Source organism: Peromyscus californicus, unplaced genomic scaffold (assembly GCF_007827085.1).
Source record: "Peromyscus californicus insignis strain IS unplaced genomic scaffold, ASM782708v3 Scaffold_12__1_contigs__length_115047231, whole genome shotgun sequence".
NCBI classification, from domain to species: Eukaryota; Metazoa; Chordata; class Mammalia; order Rodentia; family Cricetidae; genus Peromyscus; species Peromyscus californicus.
In genome coordinates this window covers 65,631,166-65,650,253 of record NW_026294413.1, presented here as the reverse complement: position 1 = coordinate 65,650,253, position 19,088 = coordinate 65,631,166, and positions in this window count along the sequence as shown.

Below are 19,088 nucleotides of genomic sequence, written 5' to 3'. Positions count from 1 at the left end.
GCTGCTAGGATTCTCTTGCAGCTTCTCCACAGTCCCCACCCAGACGTGCTGCACGTGGTTAGCTATTTAATCTTTTCTAGTAAATCTCGTTTGCCAGCCTCTCGTCATTTTTATTGCTCTTCTCTGGACTCCCTTCAGTCTTGGCTACATCTTTATGGTATTGAAGTGGCCAGAATTTAATGTAATTTTCCAGGTGGGGTTGGAGAGAGGCTGTTAAAATGAGGCTCACCTCTGTGCTCTGCTGATGGAGCCACTGAGACGAAAGCCCAGAAGGACCTTAGCTGATCTGCCGCTTTATCAGCGTTGCTAACCCATAGTTAATTTTTTCTCACCGTCGCCGTGCCAGCCCTTCCACACAGCCTCAGCGTTCTGCTCCGTGGAGAGAACTGGGCATAGTAATTTTTATAGTGGGCTCTCCTGATTTTTTGTTGTTGTTGTTTAGCTTTGAGTCAGCATTTAGCCTCAAGAATGTGAAGGGAAAAAGTTAAGAACAGATACCATCAGAAGATATCTATTCAGTGATTCAGCTTTCTCTTACTGCAACAGACACCAGAGGCAATCAATTTGAAGAGAAGAAAGGTTTGTTTTGGCTCACAGTTTAAGATGTTTCAGTCCACGATTGGTTGGTTCCACTGCCTTTGGGCTTGTGGTGACACAGGGCATCGTGGGGGGTGGGTGTGGCAGTGAGTGTGGCTTAGTTCATGGTGGCAGGTAAGGAGGAGGAGGAGAAGGAGGAGAGAGAGGAAGAGGACAAACTGGAGTCCCGATGTCTCCTCCAAGGCCTTGCCCTCAGTGGCCCAACTTCTTTCATGTAGGTCTTTTCTCCTAAAGGTCCCATTACCACCTAATAATGCGACAGGCTAGAAACCAAGCCTTCAGCACATGTGGCCTTTGGGAAGCCAAGAGCTAAACTATAGTAAGTAGTATAATCAGTAATAGTCACTGTGTGTCGAGTGCTGACTGCCCTGGACCCTGTGCTGAGACATTTCTGCAAATTGTTCCACTTCATAGAAAGACTTCATGGAGCAGACTGAGGTGAGACATTGCTAGAGACATTAGGCAAGGAGCTAGAAGTCACTTAGCTAGAGGTGGCATAACTGGGTTTGAATCCAGGCTGTGGAAAACCATGCATCCCTCAGGCTGGGCTAGCACAGAGCACTGGGATGAGGTTTGATTTCAGTGTTGCTTGGATTCTGGGCCTCATTTTACATCCTGAGATGATATAATCCTCAGAGGACCACTAGATCTTTAAATCCAAGAGTGAGGGTGAAGTGCCTGGGTGTGGTAGATGATGCTTGGTGAATGTCATCATCCCTGAACATCACTACCTGCAAAGACATTTCAGAATTTATCAAGACTAGAATAGGAATGCAACGCTCAGACAGACAGATTCCTACTCAACAGAGACAGGACCCAAATGCTCTAAACCTGGGGAGCTGAATGTTCAAGGACACTGCTGATGGGACTTCACCTGATGGGTGCTTGTCAGCTCCAGCAGCAGAACCACTCTGTGACACCTCGCTGTGTGTGTGTGTGTGTCCTCTTTTTAATATCAATGTTCAGACAGAGCAATTCAACTTTATTACCTTGGTCTTCTCAGTCTTGATCAAGGATAAACAGCGAGTGCAGTTTGGTGGGAGATTCAAATGATAGATTAGTTTGTATAGACACAGTCTGTTCTTCGAATCAACATTAGTTCTTTGAAACCATTACTGTACTGAACAAACATTGCTGGACTTCCTCTCTTTCTCCCCATGAGTTCTTCATGGCTTATTTCGTACAGCAGCATGACAAAAATGCAAAAGATGCCGTTGAAATTGTACAGGACCCACATCCAGGCATAGGCATCTCTTAGTTTTGTAAAATCGCACAAGTCCTTTAACCATTTGATTCTGACTTCTATCATTAATTGAGAGTTTCTGCCCGGGAATTGTCATAATATGTAAATGAGTATATCTCCTACACAGTGCTTGATATCCAAGTAGATGAGTCACAAATTCAATTAAACATTTTAGAAGATTTATTTATTTTTAATATATGTATAAGTGTGTGTGTGCCTGCATGAGTTTATGTGTACAACATGTGTGTAGGTACCTACGGAGGCCAGTTAGATTTCTTGGACCTGGAGGGGCAGGTGGTTGCTAGCTGCCTGATGTGGGTGTTGGAAATTGAACCCAGGTCCTCTGAAAGAGCAATAAGTACTCTCAAATGCTGGGAAACTTTCCTACCCCCTAAACTTTAAAAAAAAAAACCAACCTATGTATGTATTATGTATGTATCTATCTATCATCTATGTATGTATGTATGCATCTATGTATGTATGTATGCATGTATGCATGTATGCATCTATCTATCATCTATGTATGTATGTATGTATGTATGCATCTATCTATCTATCTATCTATCATCTATGTATGTATATATGCATGCATGCATGCATCTATCTATCTATCTATCTAGCTATCTATCTATCATCTATCTATCTATTATGTGCACATGCCACAGCAAGCACATGTGTGGAGGTCAGAAAACAACTTGTGAGGGTCAGTTCTCTTCTTTGAACATGTGGGTCACTTGGTTGAACTCAGGTCTTCAGGCTTGGCTGAAGTGCTTTTCCCCACTGAGCCACCTTACTGGCCTCAGATTTGAGTTTTTACTTTAATGTATACCTACCTCTTATTTCCCTTCTCCCAAATAACTCATGTGTCAGTAAGCATTCCCCAGTCGTCTGCTATGTACAGAGAGGACTATATGATGCCGGCTAGCATCAGCACTATCACTGTCATCACCATGTCTACCCTTATCACTACCATCACCATGACTACCCTTACTGCTACCATCACCATTACTACCATCATTGTCACCATCACCATGTTTACCACGGTTGCCACCATCACCTTCACCATCATCACCACCATCACTATCATCAGCACTTATTGGGCACTCATGTTCCAGGCACTGTGCCAAGCACTTTACAGACTCACTATTATTCATTCTCCACCATTGTTCTGTAAAGTAAGTCAAGTTCTTACTCCAGTGTTGAAAATGAGAATGCTGATGCTTGGGGAGGTTGAATAACTGATCCAAGGTCATCAGGATACAAAAGGTTAAAACAACAACAACAACAACAACAAAACATGAGCTATAGCCCTGCTTGTTATGATCTGCCTGGAAGTAAAATTAAAGCATATGCAAACCTAGGAACCCTTAGAAACCCCCCTGAGCAAACGTAAAAGTACATACTTAAAGCTGGAACTCTGCAGACACTCTGGACCAGGACTGATGAAGGTCAGGGTGTGAGTGTGTTTAGATTTCTTACATCTCTGTGGAATTAACACATTTGCAGGTCCCCATGGTATGCTGGTTGGTTTTATTTTGTCAACTTGACAGGAGCCAGGGTCACCTGAGAGGAAGGAACTTCAGTGGACAAAGTATCTCCATCAGATTGACCTGTAGGCATTTTCTTGCTTGTCAATTGATTTTGCCAGGCCCCAGCCCACCGTGAGTAGTGCCAGTCCCAGGCAGATGGTCATGGTTTGTATAAGAAAGCAGACTGAAAGAGACAGTGGGGCAAAAGGACTCTAGTGTCAGGGTAGTCTTGTGGGCTGGCAGCTGCAGGAGCTCAGGGTCCTTCTTTGCAGGTCCCCCCAATCTATGCAACATGACTCTTTCCTGGTGTTTTGACCCCCTCACCTGTCAGAACTCCTTTCTGTGTCTTCTGCACAGATGTTTGAGGCAGAAGACCCCCTGGTTCTGTTTCATTGTTCTCACTCAAGCAGAGCTTGTGAGTCTAGCAGGTCACCAGAAGCTGGCCAGCCTGCTGACTGCTGGCCAGGGTTGGGAGTCCACTCTTGCCCAGTTTAGCTAAAGGATCTGGCTGTGTGGAACACGGTCACATATACAGAATGTGAGTCTTGGGACAGCTGTGTACACAGTGCCCAGGGTGGAGGTGGGGGGGGTCATAAAGTTTCCATTGCAGGGGACTCTGAGTATAGAAGGGCATGACAAACCTGTGGATGGCAGTGGGTGAAGAAGATGCAATGGAGTGACTTGATGAGCAGGAAGAGGAAAAACATATCTCTGCTTGGGCTGAGATAAGTTTCTGAGAGCAGATCCATAGACAAGGAATGGTGAGAATTAGGTATAGCGATATATATAGATCCATCTATCCATCCATCCATCCATCCATCCATCCATCCATCCATCCACCCATCCATCCATCCATCCACCCATCCACACACCCACACACCAATCCATTCATCTACTTATCATCCATCCATCCACCCATCCATCCATCCATCTATCCACACACTCACACACCCATCCATCCATCTACCCATCATCCATCCATCCATCTACCCATCGTCCATCCATCCATCCATCCATCCATCCATCCATCTATCCACACACCCACTCATCCATTTATCCATCTACCCATCATCCATCCATCCATCCATCCATCCATCCATCCATCCACACACCCACTTACCCATCAATTCATCTATCTGTCATCCATCCATCCATCCATCCATCCATCCATCCACCCATCCATCCACACACCCATCTGGATCGATCTATCTATCTATCTATCTATCTATCTATCTATCTATCTATCTATCCCAATCTTGGATCAGAGGTCTTCCAAGTCAGGAAGAAGTATTTTATCAATAGCAGTAAGGGGCCATTAGGGATACCAGAGCATAACAGCCATGTAAGAAGACTTGGTATGGCATGTGATGAATCAGGTTGGCAGAGATCAGGCTAAACTGAGGGATTCTGTGTCGGTAATCTTTCTGTCACCATGACAAAGTATCTGAGGTGATCAACTTATAGGAGGGAAAGGTTGATTTTGGATCAAGTTTCAGGGGGTCAGGCCATGGTCAGTTGGCTTACCATTTTTGTGGTAAGGCAGCACACTATGGCAGGAAGGCATGGTAGAGCCAGGTCACTTATCTGTGGTGGCCGGGAATCAAAGAGACAGAAAGGCTGTGGTCCTAAAGTTCCCTCAAGGGCACATAACCAGTGACCTTACTTCCTTTCCATAGGCCCCACGTGCTAAGACTCAGCACATGGGCCTCTAGGGGACACCTGTCACATGGCTAAGCCATGACAGGGGGACACCCGTCCAAGCCATGGCAGGTTCCTATCAGGAATTGGTTGCATTCATCTAGATTTGTGACCAGGAAACAGGAGAACAGGGTGCCTTGCACCTTGGTTTCTTATCCTTGGGTACCTTTAAAGACTTTAGCCCTGCCCCAGAGTTAGGCAATTAATGGGCTCACATGACATTCTGTTTATTAGATACTCACATGGTCCAGTTTGAACAATAACAAAAGGCCTATTTGAATGAACTCAAGGCTGGGAATGAGTCACAGGTTGTTTTTTTTAAAAGTCAATTTGTTTATTGAATTCACCTGCTTGCTGAAGTCCCTAACTAAATTCCCCAGGACTAATGATCATGCTTCTCGCTGTGTGTCTTGCCCTTTCTTTCTAAGAATTGCACCCTCAATTGTTGCCGAAACGACTCCGATCTCTTTCTAAAGACAGTCTGGCGACATGGTCCCAGCTGAGTTGGGGTTCACTATGCAGCCCAGGCTGCCCTGAAACTTGTGATCCTCCTGTTCCAGAATCCCAAGTGATGGGATTTTACAGGTGTGCACCCACACTTTATTCTTTAGTTTGTGTGTAGTTTTGCACGCCACTGCCGACCACCACCCACTTAATTACCCGTCTTCCTCAGTCTTCACAGAAACCATGCTGTGTGGGGCCCCTGTGAGTGTCTGGTTATCTCTTCTTCAAGAAAACGTTCAGGAGTCTCTTTAAGCTTTTTTAAACACTTCAAAGTTTTGCTAAATGATTGGCGAGATGTGGATAGTTGTTTAGAGAACTCTAGAAGAACACGAATCATTTGGTTTTCTACTAGATTTTCAATACACTACCGTGTTCCATAAAATCCAAGATGCTGCTAATTGGAAGACAATTAACTGTGCTTTCAAATAAAATGAAGAAACATCCAGTCACTTAACAAAGCCACACAGACATGATTGCAGGGTATTTGCTGATTTAGACCCTGAAATGTGGAAAATAGGGCCTGGAGAGATGGCTCAGCAGTTAAGACGCTTGCTGCTTTCGAAGAGGACCAGGGTTCAATTTTCAGTCCTCACTTGGAAATTCACAACTGTCAATAATGCCGGTTCTGTGAGATACGATACCCGCTTTTGACTTCTGAAGGAGCCAAACATGCACATGGCATATGAAAATACATGCAGGCAAAACGCTCATACACATATAAAATAAAATAAAAATCAGTAACTATCAAACTTAAAGGTGGAAATTAGTATGTTTTTGAGTTGGTGGATTAGAACAGATTTTGAGAATCTTTGAATCGTGTTTTAAAACAGGAAGTTGAGCACTGACAAGCTTCAATTCTGGTCCCTGGTGCTCTCCACTACTGACCTGAATATGACTTAACTCTGGGGCTAATCGATTCTTAGCCCTAACTAACTCCTACCCTCTCGACTACTGCCTCATTTCAGCTGTCACTCAGTTCTTTTCATGTTACAGTAGACGCTTCCCATCTATGGGAGGAGTTCCTTACCCACCTGCTTCCGTCAGCTCCAGAGTAGTCATCCTCATCTGCTCTGTCTCTTGTAACAGCCCCAAGTTTTGTGGCCCTGCTAGGTCCTGCCTTCTTCTGTCTTTTCACACTGAAGTTGTATAACTTTCCAAAATTAATACTTAATTGTAACTCTTTTCTTTGGTCATTTCTTTTCTCTCCCTGGTGTGTACCATTGTGATGATTAACTTTTATTGTCAACTCGAGAGTGAAAAGCTCCCAGGCTGTTATGGAGACACTAGGTTGGGTAAGTCTCTGAGAACTTTTCCAGGGTGGATCAACAAAGAAGGCAAGCCCTGCCCTTAAAGTGGGTGTCACACTCCCATAGGGTTGGGTTCCTACTGACTGAAAAGGGACACGTGAGAAAGTCAGCTCAGCTCCAGCAGGGCCATCTCTCTGCTTCCCTGTTCACTGAGGTGTGAGTAGGCCTTCCACCATCATGGGCAGGATCTGGGCCCAGCGCCAAGCCTTCCCCACGCTCTCGGCTCTCCTGAATGGTGACCCCACGGAAGCCCGCCCTTCCTTAAGTTCCTTCTTGTCAGGCGTTTGGTTACAGTGCTGAGAAAACTAGTGAACACAACCGTTTTTCTCCTTTCTCTTTGCTAGGCCACTTGGTGACACCAGAGTCAGACTTGTGTTGCTGCATTATTTTAGCCCACAAGTCCTCTGTGTGGACATGAGTCTCCATGGGTGGTGGTAGGTGGAGATGAACCCTGGGGCATGCATAGTGTCAGCATGGAAATGCATGAGAATGGAACGGTCTAGTCTGGTAGGTAGAGTTTCTGATTGTTGAGAACCCAAATCTATGTTCACCAGGAGCAAATGTTCCTGTGATCCTAACTCTTGGAACTGGAAGGTCGGAATAAAAGCAGGTGCCAGGCTGAAAGAACAGTGACATAGATTCCCTCACTCTGCTCTTTCTGGATGTTTCCTTGGATTCTCTATCTGGTTTTGATCTAAGGTAGAGTTTGGCAAACTATAGCTGATGGACTTAAACTGTGGTTACGTGTCTTTTGTAAATAAAGTTTTTTTTTTTTTTTTGGTTTTTCGAGACAGGGTTTCTCTGTGTAGCTTTGCGCCTTTCCTGGAACTCGCTTTGGAGACCAGGCTGGCCTCGAATTCACAAAGATCCGCCTGCCTCTGCCTCCCGAGTGCTGGGATTAAAGGCGTGTGCCACCACCGCCCGGCGTAAATAAAGTTTTATTAGAACATAGTCATGCTCATTAGCTCACATTTTTTTCCCTCACTGTTGCTTTTGCTGTGGGGCAGGAGAATAGTGGCGACAGAGACTGAATGGCCTGTAAAGCTGAAGTGCATTTACCATCTAGACATTTGTAGAAAGGTTTGCTGAGCCCAGATCTAAGCATTAGAGGAATGCTTAAACAGTCACATCTTACCCTCATTAAATAGCTGAATAGAAAAATAGTAGTAATAATAATAATAATGATTTTTTTCAAGGTAGCATTAAAAAAGAAAAATAGAAAAAAAAATAGCAAAAGCAAGGCATTGGCTGAAAAAACAGACTAAGGTTCAAGCCAAGGTCTTTGTCTGAATTTGCCTTTTGAAGGTGCCTGGAAGAATGCTTTCTCTGTCTGTGGTGACAATGCAATCAATGTTGAGATTAGAAGCTTCTAGAGGAGAGAGGGTAGACTGGATGGCCTGGCCTTGGATACTTCAGAGGAGGCTTGTTTTTTAACCCCTGGAAGTCAACGCCTCCCCTTTGTCCCCTTTGTGCTCCGTCAGGTGGCTGCATGACCCTCCCTCCTTCCTTTCCATCCACCGTCATCCTCATTACTGATCTGGGTTTAGGATGTTCAGGATGTGCAGTGGGGTGATGGAGGTCATGTGAAGAGCCTCCATGTGCAGAGATGGATCAGACATCCAGTCCAGGCTGCTGAAGAGCCACAGTTCCTAGGAGAACACATGTCACTTGGGCAGACACTTGGAAATGATAATATGATGTCCTGGCCGGCTCAATCCACATGGTCTGGAGCCCAGAGATGGTCCATCTTCTTTCCCAGTGCCTTTCTTTCCTATCTCTGTTCAGATGTCATTCCAGAGGTCACAGGTAAGAAGAGGTAATGGAGGCTCTCAGATAAGCAGCTCATGGGTACCAAGACCAACCTTGGATAATCTCACTGTGTGGCTTGCATCCAACAGGGCCATATGCCATGTAATCCTGGACATTTAGCTACTGTTACTGTCATCCATCTATCTAAGGTTCCAAAAGAAAAAGCTGGAAAGTGGCACAGATCTTAGAGTACTACAGAGGTTATGTCCAAGTCAAGAATTGTGAAATGGAAGTGATGAATATGCAGCCAAACTAGCCCATTGGTCAACTGAGTAACACCGAGGCTGTTCTTGTTAGGGGTTGGCTGGGCAAAAGCGAGGCAGGGGGAAGCCATGGGCAAGGTGTGGAGGGTTGATATGATGGCTTGATTCCTAGGATCTGAGAATGGCATGGATTGAAGCAACAACATGGAGAAGCTGGTGCATCAATCCTACACACAATGCTTGCCTTGGCTCCAACCTATCCCAAGACCTAGGGAACGTCTTCTGTGTATAGGCCTCAGTCACTTGTTTTCTGTAGGTGATTTTTTCCCACTTCAATTAAACACATTCTATCACAGACCCATTGTGTTTGAGAAGCACAGGGCTGACAATGTTGAGACATAGGCTGCTGTATGTGAATATGGACCTGTGTTGATAGAGACCATACAAGGACCTACGAGAAGAACAGACAAAATGCTGGAGGAGAGAGACAGGGAAAGAGAGAGAGGGAGTAGGAGGAGAAGAGCGATCTGTATTATTAGTGGCGATGAAGAATGATCTCATGGAACTGAAATATAAAATTGGAGAAGGGTCTTGAAAGAGAGATACAGTTTCAGTGTGCAAAAACATCTAGATTTAGCATGAGAACACAGAGAGAGAGAGAGAGAGAGAGAGAGGCAGGGAGGCAGAGCAATCTTGGAAGACAATATGTAGCCTGAGTGATGGATAAGACATGATTAGGTTCTGGAAACACATTGATTCATAGAATGGGGTTGATTAGTGAGGTTAAGGTTGAGTTAAGTGGAAGAAAACTCAAAGCAACCAGGACTTAAGATGTAAGTTTGCCAAGCCCAATAGGTCCAGGGCTGGAAGAGAATTGTCATGGATCCAGGTTCCTTCTACTTTGTTATTTCAGTGTGGGCCTTCAGTTGATGGTTTAAGATTGCAAAGAATCATTGCGATGGTGAATTTTAACCATCAACTTGATTGGGCCAAGAGATCCCATTGATAAAACTATTTCTTGGTGGGTCTGTGAGGGTGATACTGAACAGGATTAGAATTTGAGTCAGTGGACTGGATAAAGATCTACTCTTAGTGATGTGTGTGCATATCATCCAGTCTGTTGAGGGCCTGGCTAGAACAAAAAGGCAGAGAACAGGAGAATTCTCTTTGTCTTTTAAAGTTAAGAGCTCTCTCTTTACATGCTTTTCAGCATCAGATTTTCAGGCCTTGTACTAAGCTCCTGTCCCTTCCACTCAAGGCTGTAGCTTTGGGGTGGGACTCAGACTTTGGCTTTCTTGTTTTTCAGCCCTTCAAACTTGAACCAAATTATATCAACAAATTTCTTGCTCTCCAGCTTATAGAAAGCATGTTGAAGGACTTTTTGGATCCCATAATCCTGTGAGACAAGTCTCATAATAAACCATGTCTATCTACAGATGAATTCTTTGTTTCTGCTCCCTCAGGAGAACCCTGACCAATGCAGCTGTAGTCCAGCCATTAGACTGGAGAAGGGACAAAGGAAGGAGACTATGGTGACTCATGCCTGTGATGTCAGCACTTGGACAGCAAAGGCAAGAGAAAGTCTGCAAGTTTGAGGCCAGCCTAAGCTACATTGGGAACTCTATCTGTCTAAAAAAAATTCCAACAAAGATAAAAAATGGACAAAAATAGAGGAAATCAAGGGTGTATACAGCAGGCCTCTCAGGGAAACTTTGTGGAAATTATCACATAAAACCCATGTCAACTGGATTGAGTAGAATTTAGTCACTCAGGCATTCCTCGATTCAGGAGATACAGGAAATGAACTTTGTATTTAAATGTCCATGTTTTCAGCAAATCACTGCAAGTCCTATTACCACAGAAGGAGAGAGTACAGTATGTTTAGGATTAATGGGCAATGCCCATATCAGATTGCAGCCGGTTTCAGAAGGAGATACACCAAACTTTTGGATTTATAGGAGGCTTTGAAGATTCTGAGTAAGGGAATTATGGGGAAGGCAGTATTTCCGGAAGATTTATTGGTCAGTAGTGGGGATTAGCGCTAGGAGAACGAGCAAGGGGAGACTTCAAGTCTACTGTAACACAGAAGCGGGGATGATCTGCGCTGATGGGAACAGGGCTCGAGAGTCAGGACACATTGCAAAGACAGATGGCAGAGCTGTGCAGCTGAGAGCAGAACCAGAGAGGCTGCAGAGTTTTCACACCCGTGCTTGGAGAATGGGGCTGGCCACAGTTCATAACAGACACCAGCAAACAGAGCTTGCTGAGGGCAGAGTAAGCTGGGATGGAAGATATCAAATTTGAGGCCTCAGAGAGACCTTCAGATAAGGTATACAGTGATATTTAGAGTTGTGAATCAAGAAGGAAAAAGTAAGTTAGTTACTCATGGACCACATTTCGCTCTTAGATGTCCTACGGGTTGACTTGAACAGTGTCTAAGAACTGCATTATTTGTAGGTGATTTGCTTATTAAAATATTCATCACATGTAGGTTTTATAACATTGACAGCTGTGGTTTACATGTGAAATGTCCCCCAGAGGCTTGGCTTAGCCCCAGCTGGTGGTACTCTTTGAAAAGATTGTGGAACCTTTAAAAGGTGGAGCTTTGATGGAGGAAGTACACCCCTGGGGAGGGCTTTGAGGATGTATAGTCCCACCCCACTTCCTGTTCTCTTTTGGTTTCTGGACTGCTGATGCAATGTGACCCACTGCTTTAGATCCCTTCTACCATGCCTGTATCCCTTCCCCATCATGATGGTCTGTATTTCCCCTAGAAGCAAGCCCAGACAGACCCTGTCTCCTTTAAGTTGCATTTGTCAGGATCTTTTATCACAGCCACTGAAAGGAAACGAACACAGTATCAACAGCTCTCATCTGCACTGAGGAGTGTCTTCAGTGGCAATGCGTACACAGGTAAGCAAACCCAGAGCTTGTTTGGTGAACCTTCATCTCAGTTACGTTCTCTGGATGACCCTGCTTGGATTCAGGAGCCGTTCTCTCACCCTTTGGCCCCGAGGGCCTTGTTTCTGGTGTCCTCATCATAACAAATTTCCAAGTGCCATTGACCATCTGAAGATCCCACCTCTCAAAGCCCACTCAACAAATTTGCTTATGAATGTTGACGGTGCGTATTCTTAGGCCATCACCTCACTAATGACAGGGTAGTCTTCATGTTCCACATCTTTTGTGGGGAGCTTTTCTGTCAGACCCAGATGAGAAAGAAAGTGTGCAAAGGATGGTCAGAAATCTGCACTTTTGGCTTCTTTTGTGAAATATGACATTTAGGAATTCTGGACTCCTGTTTTCACACAGATAATAATAGTGTGGAGTTGTAAGTGGTGGTCCCACCACTTCTTATGCCATGGTTCAGCCCATGGTAGCTATTGCCTACCTGTATTTGAATGTTCTTTTTTTTTTTTTTTTTTTTTTTTGGTTTTTCGAGACAGGTTTTCTCTGTGTAGCTTTGCGCCTTTCCTGGATCTCGTTCTGTAGACCAGGCTGGCCTCGAACTAACAGAGATCTGCCTGCCTCTGCCTCCCGAGTGCTGGGATTAAAGGCAGCTTCTGTTCTAGGATTGGAAATGGTCGATAGATATGGACCTTAGCTAAGGACTTTGGGGCTGTGAGTTTAGGAATGAATAATTGAAGACAAAGAAATGAATGAGACTTTTGGTGGGGAGATAATTTTAGGAATTTGGTGGGGAGATAATTTTAGGAAGAGAAGAGGTCTGGAAATGTTGGAGGGTGACACAGTTCTCTCTCAGAAGGATGCACTGTGTCTATAATGTAGACTTGGAGGGACAGCATCAGAGAGGCAGGGAAAACCCATAACATAATTGTATCACAGAAGCAAGCGAACAAAAAGAAAATAAAAAGCAAAGGGTTCCACTATGGGAAGCAGTCAGTGGAAAGCGGCTACAGAGAAGCACGGAAACCCCTGGACCCACTAACCTCTGAAACAAGACAGTCTTCCTTATTGGCAGACATCAAGTGGAAACCCTTCTTTGGTGTTTTCAGAAACCTGAGTTCATCTGGACGAAGACACTGGGACATGGAGGACAGCTGGGCTAGCCTGTGGCAGGCCTTGCATAGGAAAGAGAAGTCTGTTTCCTTCTTTCTTTTTTTCTTTTTTTTTTTGGTTTTTCGAGACAGGGTTTCTCTGTGTAGCTTTGCGCCTTTCCTGGAACTCGCTTTGGAGACCAGGCTGGCCTTGAACTCACAGAGATCCGCCTGGCTCTGCCTCCCGAGTGCTGGGATTAAAGGCGTGCGCCACCACCGCCCGGCCTCTGTTTCCTTCTTAATCCCCATGAAGCCCTTGGGGTAGGGCTCACCGTCTTTTTACAGCTGGAGACGCTAACTCTTACAGAGGTTGAGGGTATTCTCAGTGATTTGCGTAGTAGCCACACTGAGGAGGTAACCTCTGCCATTTACTCTCTTCACAAGCCAGCCTGCTTAATGCCCTAGTCTACAGACAAGGCTCCCCTTTGTTCCTCATCACTAAGGAGCTCAGCATAGCCGTGTACAAATCACACCTTCAGTCAGCAAATTCCTTTCTCATCATTTTTTAGCCCTCTTCCACTTAACAGCTACATCTTGTTCTCAGTGCGCTCCAGCTCAGCTAAAAGACACTAAGGTTTTAAGGCAAAAATAACTTACTGTGACTCTTTGTTACTCCACACACGAAAGGTCTTTGCTTCGTCTATCACAGTGACATCTTCCCAAGCTCAGTTTATTTTTGGGAATGTGTGCCATGAATGCAATCCACGTTATTGCTGTGAAAAAAGAGACTGTTCTGGGGAAATGGGATCAGTTAGCGGCTTGGATTTATTTCAGTCTGATCCTTGAACTCGGGTCAGATGCTCAGCTGAGGGAGGACTAAGGGTAGTGCATAATCCCTACTCTCAGCGTGCTTAGCTCAATCCTTACAGGAATAAATGGTGCTCCCAGTGCAGACTGTTGGGATCGTTCAGCCCTCCTGTATGCCTTGCATCCTACCAGGCTTTGGGGAGAAATGAATATTCCCAGATCCCCCATTTATATTCCGTTTGTCCTTTTGGAGACTTATCAGCTCGGGTCATCATAGTAACTAAGGGGTCTTGAGCATTTGCAATATGCTAGGTACCAAGTTAAGTACTTTGACCTGCATTTTCTTTTTCTATCAGTTCTTGTTGGGACTGTTAGTCTGTTTTATGCTGTTGTATCAAAGTGCCCCAGGCTGGGTACTTTATAAAAAAAAAAGAGATGTTCATTTGGATCACCGTTCTGGGGACTTAAGGATGTGACAGAGACATCTATGGAGCTCTGATGAGGACTTCAAGGCAGATGGCAATCACAGTGCTGTGAGAGTGGGTGGAAGAAACAGGTGTTTTTTTTTTTTTTAAATAGAAACCTGCTGGCTTGTGACTTAATTTCCTTCTCGGTGTCCCAGGTGCCACTTTCCACGAGGTCCCACCTATTAAAACTTCCTTGGCCTCACCACCACAACTGGAGACCAAGCTTTCGCTTGGGAGTGGGGGTGGGACACACTCAAACTACATCTGAACCACGGCAGACTCTCTCTTGCCATTCTCATCTCATGGGTGTGGAAGGAGAGGCTGGGAGAGTCGGAGGATTTTCCCCCAAGGTCATGTAGCCTCTAAGAGTCGAAGCTGCAGTTCGAATTCTCCATACCACACACACTGTACCCTCTGTGGAATCCACTGCCCCATGAAAACCAGATTCAACTGGTGTAATTATCCTTCCAAGGTAACACTTTGCTCTGCCCGAGTCATGAGACCCTAGAGCTGGTCAGGTAGCCTGGCTTGCTCTTTGCAGGGGAGGGCCCCAGCCTTTCCATTTTCAAAACCACAGCTGAAATCACCCCCAGCTACTTATTTTCTGACCCCAGGACCAGGATCCATACAGGGCAAGGTTGTCCTTTGACTTGTGTGGTTATTTGTTTAAAGTTTTGCCAAGGAGTAAACCCCCAGACTTCTTTTCTTCTGCACTTTAATGATTTTGCTAAAGGAAAGAACGAAATGACACACACACAAATGTACACAAACTGGGGGTTCCTTGAAAAACCTCGGGCACTTGCTCAGCGGTCTCTTTCATCTTTTTAATTCTAGGAATGGCTTGTCAGGTTGTATGGGGCCAGCTTGCTACCAACTCCTAATGCAGATGGCTTCCCCTTTGGGAGGTAGCACTGTTCCCTAATGGACCCCGAGTGTTAACAGGAACCATAAGGTGGAGATGGGCTGGGGACTTAGCTAGGTATTTATCACAGTGATTGTGCCCAGGGGTTTCTCATCGTGACTGCTTCATCAATTTTTGTCATCTCTCTCCGTCTGATTTCTGTGGTTCTCCTAAAGGGCATTGTTCAGCAGTACATTAATGCGAATGCTAAATATAGCCGGAAAGAGCCCAGGCCCGATGCTCCACTGCCCACTGGCAGGCAGGCATCTGCCAGTCAGTAACCTACTTTTATTCCAGTCTTTCTTGCTAGAATATATCATGCCATTACTGCTATTTATATCCGGAAACCATTCTGGAAGTTGTTAGCGAGCCTTCCCGTGGCAGCGCCCTGCCCTCCTTGGAACTGCTGGAGTGTAAACCATGCCGGTGGCGGGCATTCCTCCCTTCAGCGCCTGGCTGCACTGGGTGACCTTGATCCTTGCCATCCTTCCTTTGAAAACAAAACACCAACTTGGAATTTTAATTAAAAGGCAGCGCATGGGCTATCAAGCTCTGTGCCTTGGCTGAACTGCTGTTGACTGCAATGCGGATTGGAGGTCAGCATTGTGAAGCCCGGAACAGCAACTTATCGGGGAAATCACATCAGCCGAGTTGAGCTCTGGCTTCACTTGGAGCCAAAAGCTCAGATGAGGACTTTGCAATTTAATTTAATTTATTTTGGTTGCAAGAAATGGGCTCGGTCGGTCGGTCGGTCAGAAGCGCAGGAGATTCTACAGGGAAATCCCCTCTGTCACTCCAAAATGAAGGAGAAAGACAGCCATGAGAGAATACCCCTTTTGGTCCAGCCATGTGGAACTTATTGGTTTAATGTCACAGCACAAGTGGCCCAGTGGTGATGACATATGAAATGGCTCCCTTTGGTTCAGGGTGGCTTTTGGAGCACTAGCGATTCGGCTTTAGAACTGGCCCATAAAATGAATTAAGTCTGCTTTAAGTGGGTTGTTTTGCATTGAAAAAGTTATTTAAAGCCTTTTAAAAATAGCATTATCGGGTTTACATTACTTTGTGAGGAGGCTCACACTCTTTATTGCAGAGACCTCCTGATTTTCAACATTAAAAACAACTCTTCATAGAGGGACACCTCCCCCCAGCCCCCCATCCTCACCCTGCCTAGATCTTCAGACACTGACCACCTTGAGTGACTCTGGTGACAAGCCACTGGAAGTTGAGTCTTCCCAGGGTCCGTCAGCAACAATTCTTGGTGGGGGATTGGTGGTGATTAAAAAGAGCTAGGTCCTACAGGGTACTATTCTCTTGGGAATGTGAACCTGTGTTTTAAGTCTTGTCAGGGACTTTGATGACTCCAGAAGTTCCATAAAATAAACATAAATGGGATTTCAGGTAACAAGAGGACTTAAGGAACCCTATTACTGTCTGTTCCTCTCACTAGCACATGGGGAAGGTCACATTACAAGTTGCAAGAGCCATAGCCATGCCCAGAGTGCTTTGCATCTCCTCCCTGACAAGCTGTGAGCAGGTATCAGCACCCCCATCTTCTACCCAAGGAAGCTGAGGCACCAGATCCCACACAGAAGATGGAGATCTTGTCTTGAGCCAGACCTTGTCTTGCCTCAATTTCCTTTGGAATTCTGGTAGAGCAGCCTTGTCTTATTCACTGTCAGTAATAGAGGATCGAACCTTCTTTCATCCCTCAAAATCATATGGCAGGGAGTGGATAAGCAGGAAGCTAGGACCCTACCTTCCAACTCCTCGGCTGATAGCATCATGTTCTCAATAACCCATGGTTTAACACATTTGCCAGACTTCATTGCAGGGTGGGTGAATGTTCTGTAGCTTCCATGGTGGGTCCCAGAGCTGGAGGGGACTGGGAGGGAACTCTATGGCAGTTCTTAAGCAAGTGGGTGATGTGATTTGCTGGAGGAGAGGCCTGGTTTGGAAGATTTGTTGATTTCCATGTGTGGTGGTTTGAAGGAAAATGGCCCCCAAAGGGAGTGGTACCATCAGGAGGTGTGGCCTTGTGGGAGGGAGTATGTCACTGTGCAGGTGGGCTTTGAGGTTTCTTTTGCTCAAGCTTCCCTCAGTGTGACAGCCAGTTGACTTCCTGTTGCGTGCAAGATGTAGCACTCTCCGCTCCAGCACCAAGTCTGCCTGCACACCGCTGTGCTCTCCACCATGATGATAATGGACGGAGCCTCTGAAACTGTAAGTGATGTTTTCTTTATACGAGTTGTTGTGGTCACGGTGTCTCTTCACAGCAATAGAAAACCCTAACTAAGACCATGATATCTGAAGTCTCATCGGGACTGACTGGAAACTACTTAGGGTTTAAGAGATGGCTTCGAAAGTTCCTGAAAAGGCCCACATCGAACATTTCCTATCAATGCGTAGAAGTGGGATTTTGTGAGTCATTCTGGTCTTCTCATGTTGCCCAGTTCCCTACTCATGGGTACCTCTCTGCCTCACACCTCCAGATGGGTTTCGTCTGCCTCGTGCTGTGCATTTGTGTGATGGTATGCACTCCAACCGCCCTTCAAGGATGGTATGCACCCGACAGCCAGTGGAGCACACTTTACCACAGGCCTCATTCCTCTGCAGCGTGGATAATGAGGCTCTACCCTTCAAACCCATGCCCCTGTCAGCATCGAGAACCAGCGTCGGAAATTCCCTGGCTGGAATTTCAGTACAGGTCATTCCAGTACAGGACAAAGAAAACCAGGTAAGTAGAGGACAAGCCTTAAGGCCACCTGCAATTCAACAACACTCCTATGGTTGGGCTCCGGGGAGACTTGTCAGGCGGAGATGTGGGGACGACTCTTGCAGTTGAGGCCACTATGGAAGGACGAGTTTGGGGCAGGGTGACAGACAGAGCCAGGTGCTAGAGGGAGCAGCTGCAGCTGTGCAGAGGAGAGCAATATTTATATGTGTGCCATGTGGGAAGCATTGCGGCTGGGCCCGGGATTTGCCAGCCACATCTCCCTCCCTCTCACACACCATGCAGGGAGCTCCTCAGAATGGGAAGGCAGTGATGCACATGTGGTCGTCTGTGGCTTTGATACTGCTTCATAATCTGCGAACCTCTGTGCTCCCCTGAAAGCTCGCTCCACCCTGCCCAGCCCCCAGGAGCTCCTCCATGGGCACTCATATTTCAGCCATCTCAGCATGTACTTGCCACATCCAGGGCTTCCTAGTGGCCTCTATGAATCAGGATCCTCATTCTCTCGAAACTTCGTTCATCTCTTCCTGTGTCCACTTTGATCTGCCCTCCTCCCTTTAAGGGTTTTCCACAATGGAAGTCTGACCACTGGGTTGAGGGGTGTGAGGAGGATATGGACACTGATAACTGATTTGGTCTGGCCCCGAGTGTTCTCCTGATTACATTAAAAAAATTGTGTGAGCCGGGCGGTGGTGGCGCACGCCTTTAATCCCAGCACTCGGGAGGCAGAGCCAGGAGGATCTCTGTGAGTTCGAGGCCAGCCTGGGCTACCAAGTGAGTTCCAGGAGAGGCGCAAAGCTACACAGAGAAACCCTGTCTCGAAAAACCAAAAAAAAAAAAAAAAAAAATTGTGTGTGTGTGTATGTGTGTATATGTATGTGTGTGTGTATATGTGTGTGTGTATATGTGTGTGTGTGTATGTGTGTGTGTATGTGAATGTGCACACACACGTGTGGAGGCCAGAAGTTGATATTGAGTGTCTTCTTCCATCTGTGTAGCCACTGAGCCATCTCTTCAGGCCCCTGCCAGCTTGTCTCTAATCAGGTCCCAGCTCTCAGCTTGTCCCTAGCCTGTTAGCTCTGAAGTCCACCAGTGGTAGGCACCCTTGCCGCCATATCTGGGGACTGCCTCTGCCAGGCGTGTTCACGGCCAGCTCCTGGCTGCTTTGTGAGCCTCACTTCTAGCATCATGTCTGTCACTTCCTGTGCTGACTTGCTTGCCCTTCCCTCGGGCTCCTCCCCAGTATTTGGAAGTTCTAGTACACCTACCCAGGGAAGGGTGCCACCACTCT